Source organism: Schistocerca nitens, unplaced genomic scaffold, assembly GCF_023898315.1.
Source record: "Schistocerca nitens isolate TAMUIC-IGC-003100 unplaced genomic scaffold, iqSchNite1.1 HiC_scaffold_333, whole genome shotgun sequence".
NCBI lineage: Eukaryota > Metazoa > Arthropoda > Insecta > Orthoptera > Acrididae > Schistocerca > Schistocerca nitens.
This window is the reverse complement of record NW_026045867.1, coordinates 96437-124222: the sequence shown is the minus strand read 5'-3', so window position 1 is coordinate 124222 and position 27786 is coordinate 96437. Positions and strand designations below refer to the sequence as shown.

Here is a 27786-nt window from a genome sequence, read left to right as displayed (position 1 = left end):
ATGGCGAGGCGGGCACAACATTACTTATGCCTCAGGTAAAGACCCGCTGCCTGTTATCATTGTGTGATTATACATGTTCTGTCATACAAATTCAGTTTTATTACTAGTACATTCATTCCTTCCTTCCTTCCTTCCATCCTTCCTTCCTTTCTTTCTTTGTTGCGTGTTTTACAACACGCTCCTTCATTACACTGTGGCCGCACGGCGCGACTTGGCATACCGAGAGGCAAAACGTGGCGCCAGTGCCCATGACCGAATAGCGCTGCAGCTCCGAAAGCGAAGAGGAAAGAGAAATACGAATTGAAACTGTCGACAGTGCCCTGCGTTCGCAGGCGGTCACCCGCCCAAGCACTGACAACGCCCAGCGTCGCGCAGTAGCGGTGATCGGACGAGAAACTGTGTGTTCAGCGTGCTGTGACCAGTGAAGTGTTTTAGCGCGTCCCGACACGTCGCGTTCGGGTCCCCTAGCAGCTCCCACAACAATGTGACGATTTCTTTGTCACCATGCTTCCCCGGGGAAATCGGCGTTGCCTTTTTGAAATAGTAAAATCGTAGTGGCCCGTGGGGGGATCGAACCCACGACCTTCGCGTTATTAGCACGACGCTCTAACCAACTGAGCTAACGGGCCTCGGTGCAAAGAGACTTCCATCGCTTTGCGGCAATTGCTGTGCGTATTGCCATGTAACATTTCTATGCAGCAGTCCAACAGTGGACCAGCGTCTCTCCTCCCTTTATTCCGCTGCTCTTAGTAATTTCATTGCGTGCCCGTTTCTCTCGACTGTTTTCGGCTGACGTTTGCGAACCAGTAGCTATAATGCGAGGAGGACGTGAAACAGCATTTCGCACGGTCAAAACTTGTCGTGATTTGTTCCGAAAAAATTCCGTTCCGGTACCGGGAATCGAACCCGGGCCTCCTGGGTGAAAGCCAGGTATCCTAGCCACTAGACCACACCGGACGCGCGCATATTCCATCGTGCTTACACGCCGTCCACTCGCTCTCCGTGTCGCACTTTCCCTGTTTGCGAGCATCTTTTCGCGCGACCATGCCGAGGCGCGCATGGCAACAGTCACAAACCATTGCTTTTGGTCTCGTTGTTACTGGGGTAGGAGGGAAACCAAACCTGTAAGTAGTAATATTTATTTACTTATTTTGCTACTAAAGACCTGCTGCCTGTCATTATATAGCAGGTCGTACATTGTGTGACTTTATATGTTACATCATACGAAATTCAGTTTTACTACTAGTACATTTTTCTAAAAAAATTAGAAAGGAACTGCAAGTAGTAATAACGGGAAGTGAACATTTTCACGCTGAGTCGTTGAAGCCTTGTGCATAACGAACTACAAAGTGTTTCGCTCCTTCGCAACCGCAGAGCCGTCAATTTAGCTGTGAACGAAAGTAAATTAAATGCCCCGGGTGAGGATCGAACTCACGACCTTAAGATTATGAGACTTACGCGCTGCCTACTGCGCTACCGAGGCAGGTGATCGCCGCACCCTCTGGAATCTCTGTAAGTACCGAATACCAGTGGAGGAGAGTCTATCTGCACTTCCTGGCTAACTTTTTTCCGTTGCTACACGTGCATTCCCGGCGCGACAGGCAACTTGCTATGCTAGGCCGACGCCAGTACGTACAATAGCACGCAAGCGCCCAAACGACAAGTCGTGCGCGCTGCATGTTTGGTTCTTTCCACACGGAATCCCGCGGTTCATTCTCATGGCTCACGCAGTTCGAGTGCGAAACACACGCGGCACCATTATCGGAGAAAAAAGAAAATGATGCATCGGCCGGGAATCGAACCCGGGCCGCCCGCGTGGCAGGCGAGCATTCTACCACTGAACCACCGATGCTCAGCTAGTTAACAGCTTCCTGGTGCTTTCCGCGGAGACGCCTGAAGGGAAAGTGGGACTACCGTCCAGCGCCGTCGCATCCTCTCGAGAGAATGCTACAGACGCTGAATCCTGCACTGCACTGCTTAAAAATGACGCCAGAATGCGATCGTCTAAGTACTCATGCGGCGCACGCACGCGACGACTCTTGCCAAAGGACGCGAAATGTGCGTCGAGACGCTGTCTGGGTGCGCTCGCCCACCCCGTAATGCGCCTACAGCTACGACCACCTTGAGCCGCCGCCGACAGGCGGGAAGCAGACACAGCGCGGCGTGCGCGGAAGGAAACTGTGCGGTGGTGGTGTAATGGTCAGCATAGTTGCCTTCCAAGCAGTTGATCCGGGTTCGATTCCCGGCCACCGCAGCCGGCTTTTTACTTTTGCGTACGAGTACTTTTGCCACGCGTCCTTAAATTAATGTTTCTTTCCCCCTCTTAGTCGCTGCAGGCCACCCCATAGTGTGTGTGTGTGTCGATTCCCCTTGAGTCTCGACTTGTCTCGACTGACGCGAGAGCTGACGCTCTCCAATCGGCCTATATCAAAAGGACAAGCACGCGAAACGACTGAGAGAGGTATGGCGAGGCGGGCACAACATTACTTATGCCTCAGGTAAAGACCCGCTGCCTGTTATCATTGTGTGATTATACATGTTCTGTCATACAAATTCAGTTTTATTACTAGTACATTCATTCCTTCCTTCCTTCCTTCCATCCTTCCTTCCTTTCTTTCTTTGTTGCGTGTTTTACAACACGCTCCTTCATTACACTGTGGCCGCACGGCGCGACTTGGCATACCGAGAGGCAAAACGTGGCGCCAGTGCCCATGACCGAATAGCGCTGCAGCTCCGAAAGCGAAGAGGAAAGAGAAATACGAATTGAAACTGTCGACAGTGCCCTGCGTTCGCAGGCGGTCACCCGCCCAAGCACTGACAACGCCCAGCGTCGCGCAGTAGCGGTGATCGGACGAGAAACTGTGTGTTCAGCGTGCTGTGACCAGTGAAGTGTTTTAGCGCGTCCCGACACGTCGCGTTCGGGTCCCCTAGCAGCTCCCACAACAATGTGACGATTTCTTTGTCACCATGCTTCCCCGGGGAAATCGGCGTTGCCTTTTTGAAATAGTAAAATCGTAGTGGCCCGTGGGGGGATCGAACCCACGACCTTCGCGTTATTAGCACGACGCTCTAACCAACTGAGCTAACGGGCCTCGGTGCAAAGAGACTTCCATCGCTTTGCGGCAATTGCTGTGCGTATTGCCATGTAACATTTCTATGCAGCAGTCCAACAGTGGACCAGCGTCTCTCCTCCCTTTATTCCGCTGCTCTTAGTAATTTCATTGCGTGCCCGTTTCTCTCGACTGTTTTCGGCTGACGTTTGCGAACCAGTAGCTATAATGCGAGGAGGACGTGAAACAGCATTTCGCACGGTCAAAACTTGTCGTGATTTGTTCCGAAAAAATTCCGTTCCGGTACCGGGAATCGAACCCGGGCCTCCTGGGTGAAAGCCAGGTATCCTAGCCACTAGACCACACCGGACGCGCGCATATTCCATCGTGCTTACACGCCGTCCACTCGCTCTCCGTGTCGCACTTTCCCTGTTTGCGAGCATCTTTTCGCGCGACCATGCCGAGGCGCGCATGGCAACAGTCACAAACCATTGCTTTTGGTCTCGTTGTTACTGGGGTAGGAGGGAAACCAAACCTGTAAGTAGTAATATTTATTTACTTATTTTGCTACTAAAGACCTGCTGCCTGGCATTATATAGCAGGTCGTACATTGTGTGACTTTATATGTTACATCATACGAAATTCAGTTTTACTACTAGTACATTTTTCTAAAAAAATTAGAAAGGAACTGCAAGTAGTAATAACGGGAAGTGAACATTTTCACGCTGAGTCGTTGAAGCCTTGTGCATAACGAACTACAAAGTGTTTCGCTCCTTCGCAACCGCAGAGCCGTCAATTTAGCTGTGAACGAAAGTAAATTAAATGCCCCGGGTGAGGATCGAACTCACGACCTTAAGATTATGAGACTTACGCGCTGCCTACTGCGCTACCGAGGCAGGTGATCGCCGCACCCTCTGGAATCTCTGTAAGTACCGAATACCAGTGGAGGAGAGTCTATCTGCACTTCCTGGCTAACTTTTTTCCGTTGCTACACGTGCATTCCCGGCGCGACAGGCAACTTGCTATGCTAGGCCGACGCCAGTACGTACAATAGCACGCAAGCGCCCAAACGACAAGTCGTGCGCGCTGCATGTTTGGTTCTTTCCACACGGAATCCCGCGGTTCATTCTCATGGCTCACGCAGTTCGAGTGCGAAACACACGCGGCACCATTATCGGAGAAAAAAGAAAATGATGCATCGGCCGGGAATCGAACCCGGGCCGCCCGCGTGGCAGGCGAGCATTCTACCACTGAACCACCGATGCTCAGCTAGTTAACAGCTTCCTGGTGCTTTCCGCGGAGACGCCTGAAGGGAAAGTGGGACTACCGTCCAGCGCCGTCGCATCCTCTCGAGAGAATGCTACAGACGCTGAATCCTGCACTGCACTGCTTAAAAATGACGCCAGAATGCGATCGTCTAAGTACTCATGCGGCGCACGCACGCGACGACTCTTGCCAAAGGACGCGAAATGTGCGTCGAGACGCTGTCTGGGTGCGCTCGCCCACCCCGTAATGCGCCTACAGCTACGACCACCTTGAGCCGCCGCCGACAGGCGGGAAGCAGACACAGCGCGGCGTGCGCGGAAGGAAACTGTGCGGTGGTGGTGTAATGGTCAGCATAGTTGCCTTCCAAGCAGTTGATCCGGGTTCGATTCCCGGCCACCGCAGCCGGCTTTTTACTTTTGCGTACGAGTACTTTTGCCACGCGTCCTTAAATTAATGTTTCTTTCCCCCTCTTAGTCGCTGCAGGCCACCCCATAGTGTGTGTGTGTGTCGATTCCCCTTGAGTCTCGACTTGTCTCGACTGACGCGAGAGCTGACGCTCTCCAATCGGCCTATATCAAAAGGACAAGCACGCGAAACGACTGAGAGAGGTATGGCGAGGCGGGCACAACATTACTTATGCCTCAGGTAAAGACCCGCTGCCTGTTATCATTGTGTGATTATACATGTTCTGTCATACAAATTCAGTTTTATTACTAGTACATTCATTCCTTCCTTCCTTCCTTCCTTCCATCCTTCCTTCCTTTCTTTCTTTGTTGCGTGTTTTACAACACGCTCCTTCATTACACTGTGGCCGCACGGCGCGACTTGGCATACCGAGAGGCAAAACGTGGCGCCAGTGCCCATGACCGAATAGCGCTGCAGCTCCGAAAGCGAAGAGGAAAGAGAAATACGAATTGAAACTGTCGACAGTGCCCTGCGTTCGCAGGCGGTCACCCGCCCAAGCACTGACAACGCCCAGCGTCGCGCAGTAGCGGTGATCGGACGAGAAACTGTGTGTTCAGCGTGCTGTGACCAGTGAAGTGTTTTAGCGCGTCCCGACACGTCGCGTTCGGGTCCCCTAGCAGCTCCCACAACAATGTGACGATTTCTTTGTCACCATGCTTCCCCGGGGAAATCGGCGTTGCCTTTTTGAAATAGTAAAATCGTAGTGGCCCGTGGGGGGATCGAACCCACGACCTTCGCGTTATTAGCACGACGCTCTAACCAACTGAGCTAACGGGCCTCGGTGCAAAGAGACTTCCATCGCTTTGCGGCAATTGCTGTGCGTATTGCCATGTAACATTTCTATGCAGCAGTCCAACAGTGGACCAGCGTCTCTCCTCCCTTTATTCCGCTGCTCTTAGTAATTTCATTGCGTGCCCGTTTCTCTCGACTGTTTTCGGCTGACGTTTGCGAACCAGTAGCTATAATGCGAGGAGGACGTGAAACAGCATTTCGCACGGTCAAAACTTGTCGTGATTTGTTCCGAAAAAATTCCGTTCCGGTACCGGGAATCGAACCCGGGCCTCCTGGGTGAAAGCCAGGTATCCTAGCCACTAGACCACACCGGACGCGCGCATATTCCATCGTGCTTACACGCCGTCCACTCGCTCTCCGTGTCGCACTTTCCCTGTTTGCGAGCATCTTTTCGCGCGACCATGCCGAGGCGCGCATGGCAACAGTCACAAACCATTGCTTTTGGTCTCGTTGTTACTGGGGTAGGAGGGAAACCAAACCTGTAAGTAGTAATATTTATTTACTTATTTTGCTACTAAAGACCTGCTGCCTGTCATTATATAGCAGGTCGTACATTGTGTGACTTTATATGTTACATCATACGAAATTCAGTTTTACTACTAGTACATTTTTCTAAAAAAATTAGAAAGGAACTGCAAGTAGTAATAACGGGAAGTGAACATTTTCACGCTGAGTCGTTGAAGCCTTGTGCATAACGAACTACAAAGTGTTTCGCTCCTTCGCAACCGCAGAGCCGTCAATTTAGCTGTGAACGAAAGTAAATTAAATGCCCCGGGTGAGGATCGAACTCACGACCTTAAGATTATGAGACTTACGCGCTGCCTACTGCGCTACCGAGGCAGGTGATCGCCGCACCCTCTGGAATCTCTGTAAGTACCGAATACCAGTGGAGGAGAGTCTATCTGCACTTCCTGGCTAACTTTTTTCCGTTGCTACACGTGCATTCCCGGCGCGACAGGCAACTTGCTATGCTAGGCCGACGCCAGTACGTACAATAGCACGCAAGCGCCCAAACGACAAGTCGTGCGCGCTGCATGTTTGGTTCTTTCCACACGGAATCCCGCGGTTCATTCTCATGGCTCACGCAGTTCGAGTGCGAAACACACGCGGCACCATTATCGGAGAAAAAAGAAAATGATGCATCGGCCGGGAATCGAACCCGGGCCGCCCGCGTGGCAGGCGAGCATTCTACCACTGAACCACCGATGCTCAGCTAGTTAACAGCTTCCTGGTGCTTTCCGCGGAGACGCCTGAAGGGAAAGTGGGACTACCGTCCAGCGCCGTCGCATCCTCTCGAGAGAATGCTACAGACGCTGAATCCTGCACTGCACTGCTTAAAAATGACGCCAGAATGCGATCGTCTAAGTACTCATGCGGCGCACGCACGCGACGACTCTTGCCAAAGGACGCGAAATGTGCGTCGAGACGCTGTCTGGGTGCGCTCGCCCACCCCGTAATGCGCCTACAGCTACGACCACCTTGAGCCGCCGCCGACAGGCGGGAAGCAGACACAGCGCGGCGTGCGCGGAAGGAAACTGTGCGGTGGTGGTGTAATGGTCAGCATAGTTGCCTTCCAAGCAGTTGATCCGGGTTCGATTCCCGGCCACCGCAGCCGGCTTTTTACTTTTGCGTACGAGTACTTTTGCCACGCGTCCTTAAATTAATGTTTCTTTCCCCCTCTTAGTCGCTGCAGGCCACCCCATAGTGTGTGTGTGTCGATTCCCCTTGAGTCTCGACTTGTCTCGGCTGACGCGAGAGCTGACGCTCTCCAATCGGCCTATATCAAAAGGACAAGCACGCGAAACGACTGAGAGAGGTATGGCGAGGCGGGCACAACATTACTTATGCCTCAGGTAAAGACCCGCTGCCTGTTATCATTGTGTGATTATACATGTTCTGTCATACAAATTCAGTTTTATTACTAGTACATTCATTCCTTCCTTCCTTCCTTCCATCCTTCCTTCCTTTCTTTCTTTGTTGCGTGTTTTACAACACGCTCCTTCATTACACTGTGGCCGCACGGCGCGACTTGGCATACCGAGAGGCAAAACGTGGCGCCAGTGCCCATGACCGAATAGCGCTGCAGCTCCGAAAGCGAAGAGGAAAGAGAAATACGAATTGAAACTGTCGACAGTGCCCTGCGTTCGCAGGCGGTCACCCGCCCAAGCACTGACAACGCCCAGCGTCGCGCAGTAGCGGTGATCGGACGAGAAACTGTGTGTTCAGCGTGCTGTGACCAGTGAAGTGTTTTAGCGCGTCCCGACACGTCGCGTTCGGGTCCCCTAGCAGCTCCCACAACAATGTGACGATTTCTTTGTCACCATGCTTCCCCGGGGAAATCGGCGTTGCCTTTTTGAAATAGTAAAATCGTAGTGGCCCGTGGGGGGATCGAACCCACGACCTTCGCGTTATTAGCACGACGCTCTAACCAACTGAGCTAACGGGCCTCGGTGCAAAGAGACTTCCATCGCTTTGCGGCAATTGCTGTGCGTATTGCCATGTAACATTTCTATGCAGCAGTCCAACAGTGGACCAGCGTCTCTCCTCCCTTTATTCCGCTGCTCTTAGTAATTTCATTGCGTGCCCGTTTCTCTCGACTGTTTTCGGCTGACGTTTGCGAACCAGTAGCTATAATGCGAGGAGGACGTGAAACAGCATTTCGCACGGTCAAAACTTGTCGTGATTTGTTCCGAAAAAATTCCGTTCCGGTACCGGGAATCGAACCCGGGCCTCCTGGGTGAAAGCCAGGTATCCTAGCCACTAGACCACACCGGACGCGCGCATATTCCATCGTGCTTACACGCCGTCCACTCGCTCTCCGTGTCGCACTTTCCCTGTTTGCGAGCATCTTTTCGCGCGACCATGCCGAGGCGCGCATGGCAACAGTCACAAACCATTGCTTTTGGTCTCGTTGTTACTGGGGTAGGAGGGAAACCAAACCTGTAAGTAGTAATATTTATTTACTTATTTTGCTACTAAAGACCTGCTGCCTGTCATTATATAGCAGGTCGTACATTGTGTGACTTTATATGTTACATCATACGAAATTCAGTTTTACTACTAGTACATTTTTCTAAAAAAATTAGAAAGGAACTGCAAGTAGTAATAACGGGAAGTGAACATTTTCACGCTGAGTCGTTGAAGCCTTGTGCATAACGAACTACAAAGTGTTTCGCTCCTTCGCAACCGCAGAGCCGTCAATTTAGCTGTGAACGAAAGTAAATTAAATGCCCCGGGTGAGGATCGAACTCACGACCTTAAGATTATGAGACTTACGCGCTGCCTACTGCGCTACCGAGGCAGGTGATCGCCGCACCCTCTGGAATCTCTGTAAGTACCGAATACCAGTGGAGGAGAGTCTATCTGCACTTCCTGGCTAACTTTTTTCCGTTGCTACACGTGCATTCCCGGCGCGACAGGCAACTTGCTATGCTAGGCCGACGCCAGTACGTACAATAGCACGCAAGCGCCCAAACGACAAGTCGTGCGCGCTGCATGTTTGGTTCTTTCCACACGGAATCCCGCGGTTCATTCTCATGGCTCACGCAGTTCGAGTGCGAAACACACGCGGCACCATTATCGGAGAAAAAAGAAAATGATGCATCGGCCGGGAATCGAACCCGGGCCGCCCGCGTGGCAGGCGAGCATTCTACCACTGAACCACCGATGCTCAGCTAGTTAACAGCTTCCTGGTGCTTTCCGCGGAGACGCCTGAAGGGAAAGTGGGACTACCGTCCAGCGCCGTCGCATCCTCTCGAGAGAATGCTACAGACGCTGAATCCTGCACTGCACTGCTTAAAAATGACGCCAGAATGCGATCGTCTAAGTACTCGTGCGGCGCACGCACGCGACGACTCTTGCCAAAGGACGCGAAATGTGCGTCGAGACGCTGTCTGGGTGCGCTCGCCCACCCCGTAATGCGCCTACAGCTACGACCACCTTGAGCCGCCGCCGACAGGCGGGAAGCAGACACAGCGCGGCGTGCGCGGAAGGAAACTGTGCGGTGGTGGTGTAATGGTCAGCATAGTTGCCTTCCAAGCAGTTGATCCGGGTTCGATTCCCGGCCACCGCAGCCGGCTTTTTACTTTTGCGTACGAGTACTTTTGCCACGCGTCCTTAAATTAATGTTTCTTTCCCCCTCTTAGTCGCTGCAGGCCACCCCATAGTGTGTGTGTGTCGATTCCCCTTGAGTCTCGACTTGTCTCGGCTGACGCGAGAGCTGACGCTCTCCAATCGGCCTATATCAAAAGGACAAGCACGCGAAACGACTGAGAGAGGTATGGCGAGGCGGGCACAACATTACTTATGCCTCAGGTAAAGACCCGCTGCCTGTTATCATTGTGTGATTATACATGTTCTGTCATACAAATTCAGTTTTATTACTAGTACATTCATTCCTTCCTTCCTTCCTTCCTTCCATCCTTCCTTCCTTTCTTTCTTTGTTGCGTGTTTTACAACACGCTCCTTCATTACACTGTGGCCGCACGGCGCGACTTGGCATACCGAGAGGCAAAACGTGGCGCCAGTGCCCATGACCGAATAGCGCTGCAGCTCCGAAAGCGAAGAGGAAAGAGAAATACGAATTGAAACTGTCGACAGTGCCCTGCGTTCGCAGGCGGTCACCCGCCCAAGCACTGACAACGCCCAGCGTCGCGCAGTAGCGGTGATCGGACGAGAAACTGTGTGTTCAGCGTGCTGTGACCAGTGAAGTGTTTTAGCGCGTCCCGACACGTCGCGTTCGGGTCCCCTAGCAGCTCCCACAACAATGTGACGATTTCTTTGTCACCATGCTTCCCCGGGGAAATCGGCGTTGCCTTTTTGAAATAGTAAAATCGTAGTGGCCCGTGGGGGGATCGAACCCACGACCTTCGCGTTATTAGCACGACGCTCTAACCAACTGAGCTAACGGGCCTCGGTGCAAAGAGACTTCCATCGCTTTGCGGCAATTGCTGTGCGTATTGCCATGTAACATTTCTATGCAGCAGTCCAACAGTGGACCAGCGTCTCTCCTCCCTTTATTCCGCTGCTCTTAGTAATTTCATTGCGTGCCCGTTTCTCTCGACTGTTTTCGGCTGACGTTTGCGAACCAGTAGCTATAATGCGAGGAGGACGTGAAACAGCATTTCGCACGGTCAAAACTTGTCGTGATTTGTTCCGAAAAAATTCCGTTCCGGTACCGGGAATCGAACCCGGGCCTCCTGGGTGAAAGCCAGGTATCCTAGCCACTAGACCACACCGGACGCGCGCATATTCCATCGTGCTTACACGCCGTCCACTCGCTCTCCGTGTCGCACTTTCCCTGTTTGCGAGCATCTTTTCGCGCGACCATGCCGAGGCGCGCATGGCAACAGTCACAAACCATTGCTTTTGGTCTCGTTGTTACTGGGGTAGGAGGGAAACCAAACCTGTAAGTAGTAATATTTATTTACTTATTTTGCTACTAAAGACCTGCTGCCTGTCATTATATAGCAGGTCGTACATTGTGTGACTTTATATGTTACATCATACGAAATTCAGTTTTACTACTAGTACATTTTTCTAAAAAAATTAGAAAGGAACTGCAAGTAGTAATAACGGGAAGTGAACATTTTCACGCTGAGTCGTTGAAGCCTTGTGCATAACGAACTACAAAGTGTTTCGCTCCTTCGCAACCGCAGAGCCGTCAATTTAGCTGTGAACGAAAGTAAATTAAATGCCCCGGGTGAGGATCGAACTCACGACCTTAAGATTATGAGACTTACGCGCTGCCTACTGCGCTACCGAGGCAGGTGATCGCCGCACCCTCTGGAATCTCTGTAAGTACCGAATACCAGTGGAGGAGAGTCTATCTGCACTTCCTGGCTAACTTTTTTCCGTTGCTACACGTGCATTCCCGGCGCGACAGGCAACTTGCTATGCTAGGCCGACGCCAGTACGTACAATAGCACGCAAGCGCCCAAACGACAAGTCGTGCGCGCTGCATGTTTGGTTCTTTCCACACGGAATCCCGCGGTTCATTCTCATGGCTCACGCAGTTCGAGTGCGAAACACACGCGGCACCATTATCGGAGAAAAAAGAAAATGATGCATCGGCCGGGAATCGAACCCGGGCCGCCCGCGTGGCAGGCGAGCATTCTACCACTGAACCACCGATGCTCAGCTAGTTAACAGCTTCCTGGTGCTTTCCGCGGAGACGCCTGAAGGGAAAGTGGGACTACCGTCCAGCGCCGTCGCATCCTCTCGAGAGAATGCTACAGACGCTGAATCCTGCACTGCACTGCTTAAAAATGACGCCAGAATGCGATCGTCTAAGTACTCGTGCGGCGCACGCACGCGACGACTCTTGCCAAAGGACGCGAAATGTGCGTCGAGACGCTGTCTGGGTGCGCTCGCCCACCCCGTAATGCGCCTACAGCTACGACCACCTTGAGCCGCCGCCGACAGGCGGGAAGCAGACACAGCGCGGCGTGCGCGGAAGGAAACTGTGCGGTGGTGGTGTAATGGTCAGCATAGTTGCCTTCCAAGCAGTTGATCCGGGTTCGATTCCCGGCCACCGCAGCCGGCTTTTTACTTTTGCGTACGAGTACTTTTGCCACGCGTCCTTAAATTAATGTTTCTTTCCCCCTCTTAGTCGCTGCAGGCCACCCCATAGTGTGTGTGTGTGTCGATTCCCCTTGAGTCTCGACTTGTCTCGACTGACGCGAGAGCTGACGCTCTCCAATCGGCCTATATCAAAAGGACAAGCACGCGAAACGACTGAGAGAGGTATGGCGAGGCGGGCACAACATTACTTATGCCTCAGGTAAAGACCCGCTGCCTGTTATCATTGTGTGATTATACATGTTCTGTCATACAAATTCAGTTTTATTACTAGTACATTCATTCCTTCCTTCCTTCCTTCCATCCTTCCTTCCTTTCTTTCTTTGTTGCGTGTTTTACAACACGCTCCTTCATTACACTGTGGCCGCACGGCGCGACTTGGCATACCGAGAGGCAAAACGTGGCGCCAGTGCCCATGACCGAATAGCGCTGCAGCTCCGAAAGCGAAGAGGAAAGAGAAATACGAATTGAAACTGTCGACAGTGCCCTGCGTTCGCAGGCGGTCACCCGCCCAAGCACTGACAACGCCCAGCGTCGCGCAGTAGCGGTGATCGGACGAGAAACTGTGTGTTCAGCGTGCTGTGACCAGTGAAGTGTTTTAGCGCGTCCCGACACGTCGCGTTCGGGTCCCCTAGCAGCTCCCACAACAATGTGACGATTTCTTTGTCACCATGCTTCCCCGGGGAAATCGGCGTTGCCTTTTTGAAATAGTAAAATCGTAGTGGCCCGTGGGGGGATCGAACCCACGACCTTCGCGTTATTAGCACGACGCTCTAACCAACTGAGCTAACGGGCCTCGGTGCAAAGAGACTTCCATCGCTTTGCGGCAATTGCTGTGCGTATTGCCATGTAACATTTCTATGCAGCAGTCCAACAGTGGACCAGCGTCTCTCCTCCCTTTATTCCGCTGCTCTTAGTAATTTCATTGCGTGCCCGTTTCTCTCGACTGTTTTCGGCTGACGTTTGCGAACCAGTAGCTATAATGCGAGGAGGACGTGAAACAGCATTTCGCACGGTCAAAACTTGTCGTGATTTGTTCCGAAAAAATTCCGTTCCGGTACCGGGAATCGAACCCGGGCCTCCTGGGTGAAAGCCAGGTATCCTAGCCACTAGACCACACCGGACGCGCGCATATTCCATCGTGCTTACACGCCGTCCACTCGCTCTCCGTGTCGCACTTTCCCTGTTTGCGAGCATCTTTTCGCGCGACCATGCCGAGGCGCGCATGGCAACAGTCACAAACCATTGCTTTTGGTCTCGTTGTTACTGGGGTAGGAGGGAAACCAAACCTGTAAGTAGTAATATTTATTTACTTATTTTGCTACTAAAGACCTGCTGCCTGTCATTATATAGCAGGTCGTACATTGTGTGACTTTATATGTTACATCATACGAAATTCAGTTTTACTACTAGTACATTTTTCTAAAAAAATTAGAAAGGAACTGCAAGTAGTAATAACGGGAAGTGAACATTTTCACGCTGAGTCGTTGAAGCCTTGTGCATAACGAACTACAAAGTGTTTCGCTCCTTCGCAACCGCAGAGCCGTCAATTTAGCTGTGAACGAAAGTAAATTAAATGCCCCGGGTGAGGATCGAACTCACGACCTTAAGATTATGAGACTTACGCGCTGCCTACTGCGCTACCGAGGCAGGTGATCGCCGCACCCTCTGGAATCTCTGTAAGTACCGAATACCAGTGGAGGAGAGTCTATCTGCACTTCCTGGCTAACTTTTTTCCGTTGCTACACGTGCATTCCCGGCGCGACAGGCAACTTGCTATGCTAGGCCGACGCCAGTACGTACAATAGCACGCAAGCGCCCAAACGACAAGTCGTGCGCGCTGCATGTTTGGTTCTTTCCACACGGAATCCCGCGGTTCATTCTCATGGCTCACGCAGTTCGAGTGCGAAACACACGCGGCACCATTATCGGAGAAAAAAGAAAATGATGCATCGGCCGGGAATCGAACCCGGGCCGCCCGCGTGGCAGGCGAGCATTCTACCACTGAACCACCGATGCTCAGCTAGTTAACAGCTTCCTGGTGCTTTCCGCGGAGACGCCTGAAGGGAAAGTGGGACTACCGTCCAGCGCCGTCGCATCCTCTCGAGAGAATGCTACAGACGCTGAATCCTGCACTGCACTGCTTAAAAATGACGCCAGAATGCGATCGTCTAAGTACTCGTGCGGCGCACGCACGCGACGACTCTTGCCAAAGGACGCGAAATGTGCGTCGAGACGCTGTCTGGGTGCGCTCGCCCACCCCGTAATGCGCCTACAGCTACGACCACCTTGAGCCGCCGCCGACAGGCGGGAAGCAGACACAGCGCGGCGTGCGCGGAAGGAAACTGTGCGGTGGTGGTGTAATGGTCAGCATAGTTGCCTTCCAAGCAGTTGATCCGGGTTCGATTCCCGGCCACCGCAGCCGGCTTTTTACTTTTGCGTACGAGTACTTTTGCCACGCGTCCTTAAATTAATGTTTCTTTCCCCCTCTTAGTCGCTGCAGGCCACCCCATAGTGTGTGTGTGTGTCGATTCCCCTTGAGTCTCGACTTGTCTCGACTGACGCGAGAGCTGACGCTCTCCAATCGGCCTATATCAAAAGGACAAGCACGCGAAACGACTGAGAGAGGTATGGCGAGGCGGGCACAACATTACTTATGCCTCAGGTAAAGACCCGCTGCCTGTTATCATTGTGTGATTATACATGTTCTGTCATACAAATTCAGTTTTATTACTAGTACATTCATTCCTTCCTTCCTTCCTTCCATCCTTCCTTCCTTTCTTTCTTTGTTGCGTGTTTTACAACACGCTCCTTCATTACACTGTGGCCGCACGGCGCGACTTGGCATACCGAGAGGCAAAACGTGGCGCCAGTGCCCATGACCGAATAGCGCTGCAGCTCCGAAAGCGAAGAGGAAAGAGAAATACGAATTGAAACTGTCGACAGTGCCCTGCGTTCGCAGGCGGTCACCCGCCCAAGCACTGACAACGCCCAGCGTCGCGCAGTAGCGGTGATCGGACGAGAAACTGTGTGTTCAGCGTGCTGTGACCAGTGAAGTGTTTTAGCGCGTCCCGACACGTCGCGTTCGGGTCCCCTAGCAGCTCCCACAACAATGTGACGATTTCTTTGTCACCATGCTTCCCCGGGGAAATCGGCGTTGCCTTTTTGAAATAGTAAAATCGTAGTGGCCCGTGGGGGGATCGAACCCACGACCTTCGCGTTATTAGCACGACGCTCTAACCAACTGAGCTAACGGGCCTCGGTGCAAAGAGACTTCCATCGCTTTGCGGCAATTGCTGTGCGTATTGCCATGTAACATTTCTATGCAGCAGTCCAACAGTGGACCAGCGTCTCTCCTCCCTTTATTCCGCTGCTCTTAGTAATTTCATTGCGTGCCCGTTTCTCTCGACTGTTTTCGGCTGACGTTTGCGAACCAGTAGCTATAATGCGAGGAGGACGTGAAACAGCATTTCGCACGGTCAAAACTTGTCGTGATTTGTTCCGAAAAAATTCCGTTCCGGTACCGGGAATCGAACCCGGGCCTCCTGGGTGAAAGCCAGGTATCCTAGCCACTAGACCACACCGGACGCGCGCATATTCCATCGTGCTTACACGCCGTCCACTCGCTCTCCGTGTCGCACTTTCCCTGTTTGCGAGCATCTTTTCGCGCGACCATGCCGAGGCGCGCATGGCAACAGTCACAAACCATTGCTTTTGGTCTCGTTGTTACTGGGGTAGGAGGGAAACCAAACCTGTAAGTAGTAATATTTATTTACTTATTTTGCTACTAAAGACCTGCTGCCTGTCATTATATAGCAGGTCGTACATTGTGTGACTTTATATGTTACATCATACGAAATTCAGTTTTACTACTAGTACATTTTTCTAAAAAAATTAGAAAGGAACTGCAAGTAGTAATAACGGGAAGTGAACATTTTCACGCTGAGTCGTTGAAGCCTTGTGCATAACGAACTACAAAGTGTTTCGCTCCTTCGCAACCGCAGAGCCGTCAATTTAGCTGTGAACGAAAGTAAATTAAATGCCCCGGGTGAGGATCGAACTCACGACCTTAAGATTATGAGACTTACGCGCTGCCTACTGCGCTACCGAGGCAGGTGATCGCCGCACCCTCTGGAATCTCTGTAAGTACCGAATACCAGTGGAGGAGAGTCTATCTGCACTTCCTGGCTAACTTTTTTCCGTTGCTACACGTGCATTCCCGGCGCGACAGGCAACTTGCTATGCTAGGCCGACGCCAGTACGTACAATAGCACGCAAGCGCCCAAACGACAAGTCGTGCGCGCTGCATGTTTGGTTCTTTCCACACGGAATCCCGCGGTTCATTCTCATGGCTCACGCAGTTCGAGTGCGAAACACACGCGGCACCATTATCGGAGAAAAAAGAAAATGATGCATCGGCCGGGAATCGAACCCGGGCCGCCCGCGTGGCAGGCGAGCATTCTACCACTGAACCACCGATGCTCAGCTAGTTAACAGCTTCCTGGTGCTTTCCGCGGAGACGCCTGAAGGGAAAGTGGGACTACCGTCCAGCGCCGTCGCATCCTCTCGAGAGAATGCTACAGACGCTGAATCCTGCACTGCACTGCTTAAAAATGACGCCAGAATGCGATCGTCTAAGTACTCGTGCGGCGCACGCACGCGACGACTCTTGCCAAAGGACGCGAAATGTGCGTCGAGACGCTGTCTGGGTGCGCTCGCCCACCCCGTAATGCGCCTACAGCTACGACCACCTTGAGCCGCCGCCGACAGGCGGGAAGCAGACACAGCGCGGCGTGCGCGGAAGGAAACTGTGCGGTGGTGGTGTAATGGTCAGCATAGTTGCCTTCCAAGCAGTTGATCCGGGTTCGATTCCCGGCCACCGCAGCCGGCTTTTTACTTTTGCGTACGAGTACTTTTGCCACGCGTCCTTAAATTAATGTTTCTTTCCCCCTCTTAGTCGCTGCAGGCCACCCTATAGTGTGTGCGTCGATTCCCCTTGAGTCTCGACTTGTCTCGACTTTGCTCGGCTGACGCGAGAGCTGACGCTCTCCAATCGGCCTATATCAAAAGGACAAGCACGCGAAACGACTGAGAGAGGTATGGCGAGGCGGGCACAACATTACTTATGCCTCAGGTAAAGACCCGCTGCCTGTTATCATTGTGTGATTATACATGTTCTGTCATACAAATTCAGTTTTATTACTAGTACATTCATTCCTTCCTTCCTTCCTTCCATCCTTCCTTCCTTTCTTTCTTTGTTGCGTGTTTTACAACACGCTCCTTCATTACACTGTGGCCGCACGGCGCGACTTGGCATACCGAGAGGCAAAACGTGGCGCCAGTGCCCATGACCGAATAGCGCTGCAGCTCCGAAAGCGAAGAGGAAAGAGAAATACGAATTGAAACTGTCGACAGTGCCCTGCGTTCGCAGGCGGTCACCCGCCCAAGCACTGACAACGCCCAGCGTCGCGCAGTAGCGGTGATCGGACGAGAAACTGTGTGTTCAGCGTGCTGTGACCAGTGAAGTGTTTTAGCGCGTCCCGACACGTCGCGTTCGGGTCCCCTAGCAGCTCCCACAACAATGTGACGATTTCTTTGTCACCATGCTTCCCCGGGGAAATCGGCGTTGCCTTTTTGAAATAGTAAAATCGTAGTGGCCCGTGGGGGGATCGAACCCACGACCTTCGCGTTATTAGCACGACGCTCTAACCAACTGAGCTAACGGGCCTCGGTGCAAAGAGACTTCCATCGCTTTGCGGCAATTGCTGTGCGTATTGCCATGTAACATTTCTATGCAGCAGTCCAACAGTGGACCAGCGTCTCTCCTCCCTTTATTCCGCTGCTCTTAGTAATTTCATTGCGTGCCCGTTTCTCTCGACTGTTTTCGGCTGACGTTTGCGAACCAGTAGCTATAATGCGAGGAGGACGTGAAACAGCATTTCGCACGGTCAAAACTTGTCGTGATTTGTTCCGAAAAAATTCCGTTCCGGTACCGGGAATCGAACCCGGGCCTCCTGGGTGAAAGCCAGGTATCCTAGCCACTAGACCACACCGGACGCGCGCATATTCCATCGTGCTTACACGCCGTCCACTCGCTCTCCGTGTCGCACTTTCCCTGTTTGCGAGCATCTTTTCGCGCGACCATGCCGAGGCGCGCATGGCAACAGTCACAAACCATTGCTTTTGGTCTCGTTGTTACTGGGGTAGGAGGGAAACCAAACCTGTAAGTAGTAATATTTATTTACTTATTTTGCTACTAAAGACCTGCTGCCTGGCATTATATAGCAGGTCGTACATTGTGTGACTTTATATGTTACATCATACGAAATTCAGTTTTACTACTAGTACTTCTAAAAAAATTAGAAAGGAACTGCAAGTAGTAATAACGGGAAGTGAACATTTTCACGCTGAGTCGTTGAAGCCTTGTGCATAACGAACTACAAAGTGTTTCGCTCCTTCGCAACCGCAGAGCCGTCAATTTAGCTGTGAACGAAAGTAAATTAAATGCCCCGGGTGAGGATCGAACTCACGACCTTAAGATTATGAGACTTACGCGCTGCCTACTGCGCTACCGAGGCAGGTGATCGCCGCACCCTCTGGAATCTCTGTAAGTACCGAATACCAGTGGAGGAGAGTCTATCTGCACTTCCTGGCTAACTTTTTTCCGTTGCTACACGTGCATTCCCGGCGCGACAGGCAACTTGCTATGCTAGGCCGACGCCAGTACGTACAATAGCACGCAAGCGCCCAAACGACAAGTCGTGCGCGCTGCATGTTTGGTTCTTTCCACACGGAATCCCGCGGTTCATTCTCATGGCTCACGCAGTTCGAGTGCGAAACACACGCGGCACCATTATCGGAGAAAAAAGAAAATGATGCATCGGCCGGGAATCGAACCCGGGCCGCCCGCGTGGCAGGCGAGCATTCTACCACTGAACCGCCGATGCTCAGCTAGTTAACAGCTTCCTGGTGCTTTCCGCGGAGACGCCTGAAGGGAAAGTGGGACTACCGTCCAGCGCCGTCGCATCCTCTCGAGAGAATGCTACAGACGCTGAATCCTGCACTGCACTGCTTAAAAATGACGCCAGAATGCGATCGTCTAAGTACTCATGCGGCGCACGCACGCGACGACTCTTGCCAAAGGACGCGAAATGTGCGTCGAGACGCTGTCTGGGTGCGCTCGCCCTCCCCGTAATGCGCCTACAGCTACGACCACCTTGAGCCGCCGCCGACAGGCGGGAAGCAGACACAGCGCGGCGTGCGCGGAAGGAAACTGTGCGGTGGTGGTGTAATGGTCAGCATAGTTGCCTTCCAAGCAGTTGATCCGGGTTCGATTCCCGGCCACCGCAGCCGGCTTTTTACTTTTGCGTACGAGTACTTTTGCCACGCGTCCTTAAATTAATGTTTCTTTCCCCCTCTTAGTCGCTGCAGGCCACCCCATAGTGTGTGTGTGTGTCGATTCCCCTTGAGTCTCGACTTGTCTCGACTGACGCGAGAGCTGACGCTCTCCAATCGGCCTATATCAAAAGGACAAGCACGCGAAACGACTGAGAGAGGTATGGCGAGGCGGGCACAACATTACTTATGCCTCAGGTAAAGACCCGCTGCCTGTTATCATTGTGTGATTATACATGTTCTGTCATACAAATTCAGTTTTATTACTAGTACATTCATTCCTTCCTTCCTTCCTTCCTTCCATCCTTCCTTCCTTTCTTTCTTTGTTGCGTGTTTTACAACACGCTCCTTCATTACACTGTGGCCGCACGGCGCGACTTGGCATACCGAGAGGCAAAACGTGGCGCCAGTGCCCATGACCGAATAGCGCTGCAGCTCCGAAAGCGAAGAGGAAAGAGAAATACGAATTGAAACTGTCGACAGTGCCCTGCGTTCGCAGGCGGTCACCCGCCCAAGCACTGACAACGCCCAGCGTCGCGCAGTAGCGGTGATCGGACGAGAAACTGTGTGTTCAGCGTGCTGTGACCAGTGAAGTGTTTTAGCGCGTCCCGACACGTCGCGTTCGGGTCCCCTAGCAGCTCCCACAACAATGTGACGATTTCTTTGTCACCATGCTTCCCCGGGGAAATCGGCGTTGCCTTTTTGAAATAGTAAAATCGTAGTGGCCCGTGGGGGGATCGAACCCACGACCTTCGCGTTATTAGCACGACGCTCTAACCAACTGAGCTAACGGGCCTCGGTGCAAAGAGACTTCCATCGCTTTGCGGCAATTGCTGTGCGTATTGCCATGTAACATTTCTATGCAGCAGTCCAACAGTGGACCAGCGTCTCTCCTCCCTTTATTCCGCTGCTCTTAGTAATTTCATTGCGTGCCCGTTTCTCTCGACTGTTTTCGGCTGACGTTTGCGAACCAGTAGCTATAATGCGAGGAGGACGTGAAACAGCATTTCGCACGGTCAAAACTTGTCGTGATTTGTTCCGAAAAAATTCCGTTCCGGTACCGGGAATCGAACCCGGGCCTCCTGGGTGAAAGCCAGGTATCCTAGCCACTAGACCACACCGGACGCGCGCATATTCCATCGTGCTTACACGCCGTCCACTCGCTCTCCGTGTCGCACTTTCCCTGTTTGCGAGCATCTTTTCGCGCGACCATGCCGAGGCGCGCATGGCAACAGTCACAAACCATTGCTTTTGGTCTCGTTGTTACTGGGGTAGGAGGGAAACCAAACCTGTAAGTAGTAATATTTATTTACTTATTTTGCTACTAAAGACCTGCTGCCTGTCATTATATAGCAGGTCGTACATTGTGTGACTTTATATGTTACATCATACGAAATTCAGTTTTACTACTAGTACATTTTTCTAAAAAAATTAGAAAGGAACTGCAAGTAGTAATAACGGGAAGTGAACATTTTCACGCTGAGTCGTTGAAGCCTTGTGCATAACGAACTACAAAGTGTTTCGCTCCTTCGCAACCGCAGAGCCGTCAATTTAGCTGTGAACGAAAGTAAATTAAATGCCCCGGGTGAGGATCGAACTCACGACCTTAAGATTATGAGACTTACGCGCTGCCTACTGCGCTACCGAGGCAGGTGATCGCCGCACCCTCTGGAATCTCTGTAAGTACCGAATACCAGTGGAGGAGAGTCTATCTGCACTTCCTGGCTAACTTTTTTCCGTTGCTACACGTGCATTCCCGGCGCGACAGGCAACTTGCTATGCTAGGCCGACGCCAGTACGTACAATAGCACGCAAGCGCCCAAACGACAAGTCGTGCGCGCTGCATGTTTGGTTCTTTCCACACGGAATCCCGCGGTTCATTCTCATGGCTCACGCAGTTCGAGTGCGAAACACACGCGGCACCATTATCGGAGAAAAAAGAAAATGATGCATCGGCCGGGAATCGAACCCGGGCCGCCCGCGTGGCAGGCGAGCATTCTACCACTGAACCACCGATGCTCAGCTAGTTAACAGCTTCCTGGTGCTTTCCGCGGAGACGCCTGAAGGGAAAGTGGGACTACCGTCCAGCGCCGTCGCATCCTCTCGAGAGAATGCTACAGACGCTGAATCCTGCACTGCACTGCTTAAAAATGACGCCAGAATGCGATCGTCTAAGTACTCGTGCGGCGCACGCACGCGACGACTCTTGCCAAAGGACGCGAAATGTGCGTCGAGACGCTGTCTGGGTGCGCTCGCCCACCCCGTAATGCGCCTACAGCTACGACCACCTTGAGCCGCCGCCGACAGGCGGGAAGCAGACACAGCGCGGCGTGCGCGGAAGGAAACTGTGCGGTGGTGGTGTAATGGTCAGCATAGTTGCCTTCCAAGCAGTTGATCCGGGTTCGATTCCCGGCCACCGCAGCCGGCTTTTTACTTTTGCGTACGAGTACTTTTGCCACGCGTCCTTAAATTAATGTTTCTTTCCCCCTCTTAGTCGCTGCAGGCCACCCTATAGTGTGTGCGTCGATTCCCCTTGAGTCTCGACTTGTCTCGACTTTGCTCGGCTGACGCGAGAGCTGACGCTCTCCAATCGGCCTATATCAAAAGGACAAGCACGCGAAACGACTGAGAGAGGTATGGCGAGGCGGGCACAACATTACTTATGCCTCAGGTAAAGACCCGCTGCCTGTTATCATTGTGTGATTATACATGTTCTGTCATACAAATTCAGTTTTATTACTAGTACATTCATTCCTTCCTTCCTTCCTTCCATCCTTCCTTTCTTTCTTTGTTGCGTGTTTTACAACACGCTCCTTCATTACACTGTGGCCGCACGGCGCGACTTGGCATACCGAGAGGCAAAACGTGGCGCCAGTGCCCATGACCGAATAGCGCTGCAGCTCCGAAAGCGAAGAGGAAAGAGAAATACGAATTGAAACTGTCGACAGTGCCCTGCGTTCGCAGGCGGTCACCCGCCCAAGCACTGACAACGCCCAGCGTCGCGCAGTAGCGGTGATCGGACGAGAAACTGTGTGTTCAGCGTGCTGTGACCAGTGAAGTGTTTTAGCGCGTCCCGACACGTCGCGTTCGGGTCCCCTAGCAGCTCCCACAACAATGTGACGATTTCTTTGTCACCATGCTTCCCCGGGGAAATCGGCGTTGCCTTTTTGAAATAGTAAAATCGTAGTGGCCCGTGGGGGGATCGAACCCACGACCTTCGCGTTATTAGCACGACGCTCTAACCAACTGAGCTAACGGGCCTCGGTGCAAAGAGACTTCCATCGCTTTGCGGCAATTGCTGTGCGTATTGCCATGTAACATTTCTATGCAGCAGTCCAACAGTGGACCAGCGTCTCTCCTCCCTTTATTCCGCTGCTCTTAGTAATTTCATTGCGTGCCCGTTTCTCTCGACTGTTTTCGGCTGACGTTTGCGAACCAGTAGCTATAATGCGAGGAGGACGTGAAACAGCATTTCGCACGGTCAAAACTTGTCGTGATTTGTTCCGAAAAAATTCCGTTCCGGTACCGGGAATCGAACCCGGGCCTCCTGGGTGAAAGCCAGGTATCCTAGCCACTAGACCACACCGGACGCGCGCATATTCCATCGTGCTTACACGCCGTCCACTCGCTCTCCGTGTCGCACTTTCCCTGTTTGCGAGCATCTTTTCGCGCGACCATGCCGAGGCGCGCATGGCAACAGTCACAAACCATTGCTTTTGGTCTCGTTGTTACTGGGGTAGGAGGGAAACCAAACCTGTAAGTAGTAATATTTATTTACTTATTTTGCTACTAAAGACCTGCTGCCTGTCATTATATAGCAGGTCGTACATTGTGTGACTTTATATGTTACATCATACGAAATTCAGTTTTACTACTAGTACATTTTTCTAAAAAAATTAGAAAGGAACTGCAAGTAGTAATAACGGGAAGTGAACATTTTCACGCTGAGTCGTTGAAGCCTTGTGCATAACGAACTACAAAGTGTTTCGCTCCTTCGCAACCGCAGAGCCGTCAATTTAGCTGTGAACGAAAGTAAATTAAATGCCCCGGGTGAGGATCGAACTCACGACCTTAAGATTATGAGACTTACGCGCTGCCTACTGCGCTACCGAGGCAGGTGATCGCCGCACCCTCTGGAATCTCTGTAAGTACCGAATACCAGTGGAGGAGAGTCTATCTGCACTTCCTGGCTAACTTTTTTCCGTTGCTACACGTGCATTCCCGGCGCGACAGGCAACTTGCTATGCTAGGCCGACGCCAGTACGTACAATAGCACGCAAGCGCCCAAACGACAAGTCGTGCGCGCTGCATGTTTGGTTCTTTCCACACGGAATCCCGCGGTTCATTCTCATGGCTCACGCAGTTCGAGTGCGAAACACACGCGGCACCATTATCGGAGAAAAAAGAAAATGATGCATCGGCCGGGAATCGAACCCGGGCCGCCCGCGTGGCAGGCGAGCATTCTACCACTGAACCACCGATGCTCAGCTAGTTAACAGCTTCCTGGTGCTTTCCGCGGAGACGCCTGAAGGGAAAGTGGGACTACCGTCCAGCGCCGTCGCATCCTCTCGAGAGAATGCTACAGACGCTGAATCCTGCACTGCACTGCTTAAAAATGACGCCAGAATGCGATCGTCTAAGTACTCGTGCGGCGCACGCACGCGACGACTCTTGCCAAAGGACGCGAAATGTGCGTCGAGACGCTGTCTGGGTGCGCTCGCCCACCCCGTAATGCGCCTACAGCTACGACCACCTTGAGCCGCCGCCGACAGGCGGGAAGCAGACACAGCGCGGCGTGCGCGGAAGGAAACTGTGCGGTGGTGGTGTAATGGTCAGCATAGTTGCCTTCCAAGCAGTTGATCCGGGTTCGATTCCCGGCCACCGCAGCCGGCTTTTTACTTTTGCGTACGAGTACTTTTGCCACGCGTCCTTAAATTAATGTTTCTTTCCCCCTCTTAGTCGCTGCAGGCCACCCTATAGTGTGTGCGTCGATTCCCCTTGAGTCTCGACTTGTCTCGACTTTGCTCGGCTGACGCGAGAGCTGACGCTCTCCAATCGGCCTATATCAAAAGGACAAGCACGCGAAACGACTGAGAGAGGTATGGCGAGGCGGGCACAACATTACTTATGCCTCAGGTAAAGACCCGCTGCCTGTTATCATTGTGTGATTATACATGTTCTGTCATACAAATTCAGTTTTATTACTAGTACATTCATTCCTTCCTTCCTTCCTTCCATCCTTCCTTTCTTTCTTTGTTGCGTGTTTTACAACACGCTCCTTCATTACACTGTGGCCGCACGGCGCGACTTGGCATACCGAGAGGCAAAACGTGGCGCCAGTGCCCATGACCGAATAGCGCTGCAGCTCCGAAAGCGAAGAGGAAAGAGAAATACGAATTGAAACTGTCGACAGTGCCCTGCGTTCGCAGGCGGTCACCCGCCCAAGCACTGACAACGCCCAGCGTCGCGCAGTAGCGGTGATCGGACGAGAAACTGTGTGTTCAGCGTGCTGTGACCAGTGAAGTGTTTTAGCGCGTCCCGACACGTCGCGTTCGGGTCCCCTAGCAGCTCCCACAACAATGTGACGATTTCTTTGTCACCATGCTTCCCCGGGGAAATCGGCGTTGCCTTTTTGAAATAGTAAAATCGTAGTGGCCCGTGGGGGGATCGAACCCACGACCTTCGCGTTATTAGCACGACGCTCTAACCAACTGAGCTAACGGGCCTCGGTGCAAAGAGACTTCCATCGCTTTGCGGCAATTGCTGTGCGTATTGCCATGTAACATTTCTATGCAGCAGTCCAACAGTGGACCAGCGTCTCTCCTCCCTTTATTCCGCTGCTCTTAGTAATTTCATTGCGTGCCCGTTTCTCTCGACTGTTTTCGGCTGACGTTTGCGAACCAGTAGCTATAATGCGAGGAGGACGTGAAACAGCATTTCGCACGGTCAAAACTTGTCGTGATTTGTTCCGAAAAAATTCCGTTCCGGTACCGGGAATCGAACCCGGGCCTCCTGGGTGAAAGCCAGGTATCCTAGCCACTAGACCACACCGGACGCGCGCATATTCCATCGTGCTTACACGCCGTCCACTCGCTCTCCGTGTCGCACTTTCCCTGTTTGCGAGCATCTTTTCGCGCGACCATGCCGAGGCGCGCATGGCAACAGTCACAAACCATTGCTTTTGGTCTCGTTGTTACTGGGGTAGGAGGGAAACCAAACCTGTAAGTAGTAATATTTATTTACTTATTTTGCTACTAAAGACCTGCTGCCTGTCATTATATAGCAGGTCGTACATTGTGTGACTTTATATGTTACATCATACGAAATTCAGTTTTACTACTAGTACATTTTTCTAAAAAAATTAGAAAGGAACTGCAAGTAGTAATAACGGGAAGTGAACATTTTCACGCTGAGTCGTTGAAGCCTTGTGCATAACGAACTACAAAGTGTTTCGCTCCTTCGCAACCGCAGAGCCGTCAATTTAGCTGTGAACGAAAGTAAATTAAATGCCCCGGGTGAGGATCGAACTCACGACCTTAAGATTATGAGACTTACGCGCTGCCTACTGCGCTACCGAGGCAGGTGATCGCCGCACCCTCTGGAATCTCTGTAAGTACCGAATACCAGTGGAGGAGAGTCTATCTGCACTTCCTGGCTAACTTTTTTCCGTTGCTACACGTGCATTCCCGGCGCGACAGGCAACTTGCTATGCTAGGCCGACGCCAGTACGTACAATAGCACGCAAGCGCCCAAACGACAAGTCGTGCGCGCTGCATGTTTGGTTCTTTCCACACGGAATCCCGCGGTTCATTCTCATGGCTCACGCAGTTCGAGTGCGAAACACACGCGGCACCATTATCGGAGAAAAAAGAAAATGATGCATCGGCCGGGAATCGAACCCGGGCCGCCCGCGTGGCAGGCGAGCATTCTACCACTGAACCACCGATGCTCAGCTAGTTAACAGCTTCCTGGTGCTTTCCGCGGAGACGCCTGAAGGGAAAGTGGGACTACCGTCCAGCGCCGTCGCATCCTCTCGAGAGAATGCTACAGACGCTGAATCCTGCACTGCACTGCTTAAAAATGACGCCAGAATGCGATCGTCTAAGTACTCGTGCGGCGCACGCACGCGACGACTCTTGCCAAAGGACGCGAAATGTGCGTCGAGACGCTGTCTGGGTGCGCTCGCCCACCCCGTAATGCGCCTACAGCTACGACCACCTTGAGCCGCCGCCGACAGGCGGGAAGCAGACACAGCGCGGCGTGCGCGGAAGGAAACTGTGCGGTGGTGGTGTAATGGTCAGCATAGTTGCCTTCCAAGCAGTTGATCCGGGTTCGATTCCCGGCCACCGCAGCCGGCTTTTTACTTTTGCGTACGAGTACTTTTGCCACGCGTCCTTAAATTAATGTTTCTTTCCCCCTCTTAGTCGCTGCAGGCCACCCTATAGTGTGTGCGTCGATTCCCCTTGAGTCTCGACTTGTCTCGACTTTGCTCGGCTGACGCGAGAGCTGACGCTCTCCAATCGGCCTATATCAAAAGGACAAGCACGCGAAACGACTGAGAGAGGTATGGCGAGGCGGGCACAACATTACTTATGCCTCAGGTAAAGACCCGCTGCCTGTTATCATTGTGTGATTATACATGTTCTGTCATACAAATTCAGTTTTATTACTAGTACATTCATTCCTTCCTTCCTTCCTTCCATCCTTCCTTTCTTTCTTTGTTGCGTGTTTTACAACACGCTCCTTCATTACACTGTGGCCGCACGGCGCGACTTGGCATACCGAGAGGCAAAACGTGGCGCCAGTGCCCATGACCGAATAGCGCTGCAGCTCCGAAAGCGAAGAGGAAAGAGAAATACGAATTGAAACTGTCGACAGTGCCCTGCGTTCGCAGGCGGTCACCCGCCCAAGCACTGACAACGCCCAGCGTCGCGCAGTAGCGGTGATCGGACGAGAAACTGTGTGTTCAGCGTGCTGTGACCAGTGAAGTGTTTTAGCGCGTCCCGACACGTCGCGTTCGGGTCCCCTAGCAGCTCCCACAACAATGTGACGATTTCTTTGTCACCATGCTTCCCCGGGGAAATCGGCGTTGCCTTTTTGAAATAGTAAAATCGTAGTGGCCCGTGGGGGGATCGAACCCACGACCTTCGCGTTATTAGCACGACGCTCTAACCAACTGAGCTAACGGGCCTCGGTGCAAAGAGACTTCCATCGCTTTGCGGCAATTGCTGTGCGTATT

At 52.3% G+C, this 27786-nt stretch overlaps 56 non-coding genes across 56 annotated transcripts; 11 read left to right on the top strand and 45 right to left on the bottom strand.

Moving 5' to 3' along the window:
* Positions 1-555: 555 nt before the first annotated feature.
* On the bottom strand, positions 556-629 carry Trnai-aau (transfer RNA isoleucine (anticodon AAU)). The gene has a single exon. It is a non-coding gene; the product is annotated as a tRNA-Ile (tRNA).
* Positions 630-885: 256 nt separating this feature from the next.
* Trnae-uuc (transfer RNA glutamic acid (anticodon UUC)) lies at positions 886-957 on the bottom strand. Its single transcript has one exon. It is a non-coding gene; the product is annotated as a tRNA-Glu (tRNA).
* A 453-nt stretch (positions 958-1410) lies between these two features.
* Trnam-cau (transfer RNA methionine (anticodon CAU)) lies at positions 1411-1483 on the bottom strand. Its single transcript has one exon. It is a non-coding gene; the product is annotated as a tRNA-Met (tRNA).
* Positions 1484-1781: 298 nt separating this feature from the next.
* Trnag-gcc (transfer RNA glycine (anticodon GCC)) lies at positions 1782-1852 on the bottom strand. Its single transcript has one exon. It is a non-coding gene; the product is annotated as a tRNA-Gly (tRNA).
* A 330-nt stretch (positions 1853-2182) lies between these two features.
* On the top strand, positions 2183-2254 carry Trnag-ucc (transfer RNA glycine (anticodon UCC)). Its single transcript has one exon. It is a non-coding gene; the product is annotated as a tRNA-Gly (tRNA).
* A 764-nt stretch (positions 2255-3018) lies between these two features.
* Trnai-aau (transfer RNA isoleucine (anticodon AAU)) lies at positions 3019-3092 on the bottom strand. The gene has a single exon. It is a non-coding gene; the product is annotated as a tRNA-Ile (tRNA).
* A 256-nt stretch (positions 3093-3348) lies between these two features.
* Trnae-uuc (transfer RNA glutamic acid (anticodon UUC)) lies at positions 3349-3420 on the bottom strand. Its single transcript has one exon. It is a non-coding gene; the product is annotated as a tRNA-Glu (tRNA).
* A 453-nt stretch (positions 3421-3873) lies between these two features.
* Positions 3874-3946, bottom strand: Trnam-cau (transfer RNA methionine (anticodon CAU)). Its single transcript has one exon. It is a non-coding gene; the product is annotated as a tRNA-Met (tRNA).
* Positions 3947-4244: 298 nt separating this feature from the next.
* Trnag-gcc (transfer RNA glycine (anticodon GCC)) lies at positions 4245-4315 on the bottom strand. Its single transcript has one exon. It is a non-coding gene; the product is annotated as a tRNA-Gly (tRNA).
* Positions 4316-4645: 330 nt separating this feature from the next.
* Trnag-ucc (transfer RNA glycine (anticodon UCC)) lies at positions 4646-4717 on the top strand. Its single transcript has one exon. It is a non-coding gene; the product is annotated as a tRNA-Gly (tRNA).
* Positions 4718-5485: 768 nt separating this feature from the next.
* Trnai-aau (transfer RNA isoleucine (anticodon AAU)) lies at positions 5486-5559 on the bottom strand. Its single transcript has one exon. It is a non-coding gene; the product is annotated as a tRNA-Ile (tRNA).
* Positions 5560-5815: 256 nt separating this feature from the next.
* Trnae-uuc (transfer RNA glutamic acid (anticodon UUC)) lies at positions 5816-5887 on the bottom strand. Its single transcript has one exon. It is a non-coding gene; the product is annotated as a tRNA-Glu (tRNA).
* A 453-nt stretch (positions 5888-6340) lies between these two features.
* Positions 6341-6413, bottom strand: Trnam-cau (transfer RNA methionine (anticodon CAU)). The gene has a single exon. It is a non-coding gene; the product is annotated as a tRNA-Met (tRNA).
* A 298-nt stretch (positions 6414-6711) lies between these two features.
* On the bottom strand, positions 6712-6782 carry Trnag-gcc (transfer RNA glycine (anticodon GCC)). Its single transcript has one exon. It is a non-coding gene; the product is annotated as a tRNA-Gly (tRNA).
* Positions 6783-7112: 330 nt separating this feature from the next.
* Positions 7113-7184, top strand: Trnag-ucc (transfer RNA glycine (anticodon UCC)). The gene has a single exon. It is a non-coding gene; the product is annotated as a tRNA-Gly (tRNA).
* A 762-nt stretch (positions 7185-7946) lies between these two features.
* On the bottom strand, positions 7947-8020 carry Trnai-aau (transfer RNA isoleucine (anticodon AAU)). The gene has a single exon. It is a non-coding gene; the product is annotated as a tRNA-Ile (tRNA).
* A 256-nt stretch (positions 8021-8276) lies between these two features.
* Trnae-uuc (transfer RNA glutamic acid (anticodon UUC)) lies at positions 8277-8348 on the bottom strand. Its single transcript has one exon. It is a non-coding gene; the product is annotated as a tRNA-Glu (tRNA).
* A 453-nt stretch (positions 8349-8801) lies between these two features.
* Trnam-cau (transfer RNA methionine (anticodon CAU)) lies at positions 8802-8874 on the bottom strand. Its single transcript has one exon. It is a non-coding gene; the product is annotated as a tRNA-Met (tRNA).
* A 298-nt stretch (positions 8875-9172) lies between these two features.
* On the bottom strand, positions 9173-9243 carry Trnag-gcc (transfer RNA glycine (anticodon GCC)). The gene has a single exon. It is a non-coding gene; the product is annotated as a tRNA-Gly (tRNA).
* Positions 9244-9573: 330 nt separating this feature from the next.
* Positions 9574-9645, top strand: Trnag-ucc (transfer RNA glycine (anticodon UCC)). The gene has a single exon. It is a non-coding gene; the product is annotated as a tRNA-Gly (tRNA).
* Positions 9646-10411: 766 nt separating this feature from the next.
* Positions 10412-10485, bottom strand: Trnai-aau (transfer RNA isoleucine (anticodon AAU)). Its single transcript has one exon. It is a non-coding gene; the product is annotated as a tRNA-Ile (tRNA).
* Positions 10486-10741: 256 nt separating this feature from the next.
* Positions 10742-10813, bottom strand: Trnae-uuc (transfer RNA glutamic acid (anticodon UUC)). The gene has a single exon. It is a non-coding gene; the product is annotated as a tRNA-Glu (tRNA).
* Positions 10814-11266: 453 nt separating this feature from the next.
* On the bottom strand, positions 11267-11339 carry Trnam-cau (transfer RNA methionine (anticodon CAU)). Its single transcript has one exon. It is a non-coding gene; the product is annotated as a tRNA-Met (tRNA).
* A 298-nt stretch (positions 11340-11637) lies between these two features.
* Positions 11638-11708, bottom strand: Trnag-gcc (transfer RNA glycine (anticodon GCC)). The gene has a single exon. It is a non-coding gene; the product is annotated as a tRNA-Gly (tRNA).
* Positions 11709-12038: 330 nt separating this feature from the next.
* On the top strand, positions 12039-12110 carry Trnag-ucc (transfer RNA glycine (anticodon UCC)). Its single transcript has one exon. It is a non-coding gene; the product is annotated as a tRNA-Gly (tRNA).
* Positions 12111-12874: 764 nt separating this feature from the next.
* Trnai-aau (transfer RNA isoleucine (anticodon AAU)) lies at positions 12875-12948 on the bottom strand. Its single transcript has one exon. It is a non-coding gene; the product is annotated as a tRNA-Ile (tRNA).
* A 256-nt stretch (positions 12949-13204) lies between these two features.
* On the bottom strand, positions 13205-13276 carry Trnae-uuc (transfer RNA glutamic acid (anticodon UUC)). Its single transcript has one exon. It is a non-coding gene; the product is annotated as a tRNA-Glu (tRNA).
* A 453-nt stretch (positions 13277-13729) lies between these two features.
* Positions 13730-13802, bottom strand: Trnam-cau (transfer RNA methionine (anticodon CAU)). The gene has a single exon. It is a non-coding gene; the product is annotated as a tRNA-Met (tRNA).
* A 298-nt stretch (positions 13803-14100) lies between these two features.
* On the bottom strand, positions 14101-14171 carry Trnag-gcc (transfer RNA glycine (anticodon GCC)). The gene has a single exon. It is a non-coding gene; the product is annotated as a tRNA-Gly (tRNA).
* A 330-nt stretch (positions 14172-14501) lies between these two features.
* Trnag-ucc (transfer RNA glycine (anticodon UCC)) lies at positions 14502-14573 on the top strand. Its single transcript has one exon. It is a non-coding gene; the product is annotated as a tRNA-Gly (tRNA).
* Positions 14574-15337: 764 nt separating this feature from the next.
* Trnai-aau (transfer RNA isoleucine (anticodon AAU)) lies at positions 15338-15411 on the bottom strand. The gene has a single exon. It is a non-coding gene; the product is annotated as a tRNA-Ile (tRNA).
* A 256-nt stretch (positions 15412-15667) lies between these two features.
* Positions 15668-15739, bottom strand: Trnae-uuc (transfer RNA glutamic acid (anticodon UUC)). Its single transcript has one exon. It is a non-coding gene; the product is annotated as a tRNA-Glu (tRNA).
* Positions 15740-16192: 453 nt separating this feature from the next.
* Positions 16193-16265, bottom strand: Trnam-cau (transfer RNA methionine (anticodon CAU)). Its single transcript has one exon. It is a non-coding gene; the product is annotated as a tRNA-Met (tRNA).
* A 298-nt stretch (positions 16266-16563) lies between these two features.
* Positions 16564-16634, bottom strand: Trnag-gcc (transfer RNA glycine (anticodon GCC)). Its single transcript has one exon. It is a non-coding gene; the product is annotated as a tRNA-Gly (tRNA).
* Positions 16635-16964: 330 nt separating this feature from the next.
* Positions 16965-17036, top strand: Trnag-ucc (transfer RNA glycine (anticodon UCC)). Its single transcript has one exon. It is a non-coding gene; the product is annotated as a tRNA-Gly (tRNA).
* Positions 17037-17806: 770 nt separating this feature from the next.
* On the bottom strand, positions 17807-17880 carry Trnai-aau (transfer RNA isoleucine (anticodon AAU)). Its single transcript has one exon. It is a non-coding gene; the product is annotated as a tRNA-Ile (tRNA).
* A 256-nt stretch (positions 17881-18136) lies between these two features.
* Trnae-uuc (transfer RNA glutamic acid (anticodon UUC)) lies at positions 18137-18208 on the bottom strand. Its single transcript has one exon. It is a non-coding gene; the product is annotated as a tRNA-Glu (tRNA).
* A 449-nt stretch (positions 18209-18657) lies between these two features.
* Positions 18658-18730, bottom strand: Trnam-cau (transfer RNA methionine (anticodon CAU)). The gene has a single exon. It is a non-coding gene; the product is annotated as a tRNA-Met (tRNA).
* A 298-nt stretch (positions 18731-19028) lies between these two features.
* Trnag-gcc (transfer RNA glycine (anticodon GCC)) lies at positions 19029-19099 on the bottom strand. Its single transcript has one exon. It is a non-coding gene; the product is annotated as a tRNA-Gly (tRNA).
* Positions 19100-19429: 330 nt separating this feature from the next.
* Positions 19430-19501, top strand: Trnag-ucc (transfer RNA glycine (anticodon UCC)). The gene has a single exon. It is a non-coding gene; the product is annotated as a tRNA-Gly (tRNA).
* A 768-nt stretch (positions 19502-20269) lies between these two features.
* On the bottom strand, positions 20270-20343 carry Trnai-aau (transfer RNA isoleucine (anticodon AAU)). The gene has a single exon. It is a non-coding gene; the product is annotated as a tRNA-Ile (tRNA).
* Positions 20344-20599: 256 nt separating this feature from the next.
* On the bottom strand, positions 20600-20671 carry Trnae-uuc (transfer RNA glutamic acid (anticodon UUC)). The gene has a single exon. It is a non-coding gene; the product is annotated as a tRNA-Glu (tRNA).
* Positions 20672-21124: 453 nt separating this feature from the next.
* On the bottom strand, positions 21125-21197 carry Trnam-cau (transfer RNA methionine (anticodon CAU)). The gene has a single exon. It is a non-coding gene; the product is annotated as a tRNA-Met (tRNA).
* A 298-nt stretch (positions 21198-21495) lies between these two features.
* On the bottom strand, positions 21496-21566 carry Trnag-gcc (transfer RNA glycine (anticodon GCC)). The gene has a single exon. It is a non-coding gene; the product is annotated as a tRNA-Gly (tRNA).
* Positions 21567-21896: 330 nt separating this feature from the next.
* On the top strand, positions 21897-21968 carry Trnag-ucc (transfer RNA glycine (anticodon UCC)). The gene has a single exon. It is a non-coding gene; the product is annotated as a tRNA-Gly (tRNA).
* A 766-nt stretch (positions 21969-22734) lies between these two features.
* Positions 22735-22808, bottom strand: Trnai-aau (transfer RNA isoleucine (anticodon AAU)). The gene has a single exon. It is a non-coding gene; the product is annotated as a tRNA-Ile (tRNA).
* A 256-nt stretch (positions 22809-23064) lies between these two features.
* Trnae-uuc (transfer RNA glutamic acid (anticodon UUC)) lies at positions 23065-23136 on the bottom strand. Its single transcript has one exon. It is a non-coding gene; the product is annotated as a tRNA-Glu (tRNA).
* A 453-nt stretch (positions 23137-23589) lies between these two features.
* Positions 23590-23662, bottom strand: Trnam-cau (transfer RNA methionine (anticodon CAU)). The gene has a single exon. It is a non-coding gene; the product is annotated as a tRNA-Met (tRNA).
* Positions 23663-23960: 298 nt separating this feature from the next.
* On the bottom strand, positions 23961-24031 carry Trnag-gcc (transfer RNA glycine (anticodon GCC)). The gene has a single exon. It is a non-coding gene; the product is annotated as a tRNA-Gly (tRNA).
* Positions 24032-24361: 330 nt separating this feature from the next.
* On the top strand, positions 24362-24433 carry Trnag-ucc (transfer RNA glycine (anticodon UCC)). The gene has a single exon. It is a non-coding gene; the product is annotated as a tRNA-Gly (tRNA).
* A 766-nt stretch (positions 24434-25199) lies between these two features.
* Trnai-aau (transfer RNA isoleucine (anticodon AAU)) lies at positions 25200-25273 on the bottom strand. The gene has a single exon. It is a non-coding gene; the product is annotated as a tRNA-Ile (tRNA).
* A 256-nt stretch (positions 25274-25529) lies between these two features.
* On the bottom strand, positions 25530-25601 carry Trnae-uuc (transfer RNA glutamic acid (anticodon UUC)). Its single transcript has one exon. It is a non-coding gene; the product is annotated as a tRNA-Glu (tRNA).
* A 453-nt stretch (positions 25602-26054) lies between these two features.
* Positions 26055-26127, bottom strand: Trnam-cau (transfer RNA methionine (anticodon CAU)). Its single transcript has one exon. It is a non-coding gene; the product is annotated as a tRNA-Met (tRNA).
* A 298-nt stretch (positions 26128-26425) lies between these two features.
* Positions 26426-26496, bottom strand: Trnag-gcc (transfer RNA glycine (anticodon GCC)). Its single transcript has one exon. It is a non-coding gene; the product is annotated as a tRNA-Gly (tRNA).
* Positions 26497-26826: 330 nt separating this feature from the next.
* On the top strand, positions 26827-26898 carry Trnag-ucc (transfer RNA glycine (anticodon UCC)). The gene has a single exon. It is a non-coding gene; the product is annotated as a tRNA-Gly (tRNA).
* A 766-nt stretch (positions 26899-27664) lies between these two features.
* Trnai-aau (transfer RNA isoleucine (anticodon AAU)) lies at positions 27665-27738 on the bottom strand. The gene has a single exon. It is a non-coding gene; the product is annotated as a tRNA-Ile (tRNA).
* Between the last annotated feature and the right edge of the window lie 48 nt (positions 27739-27786).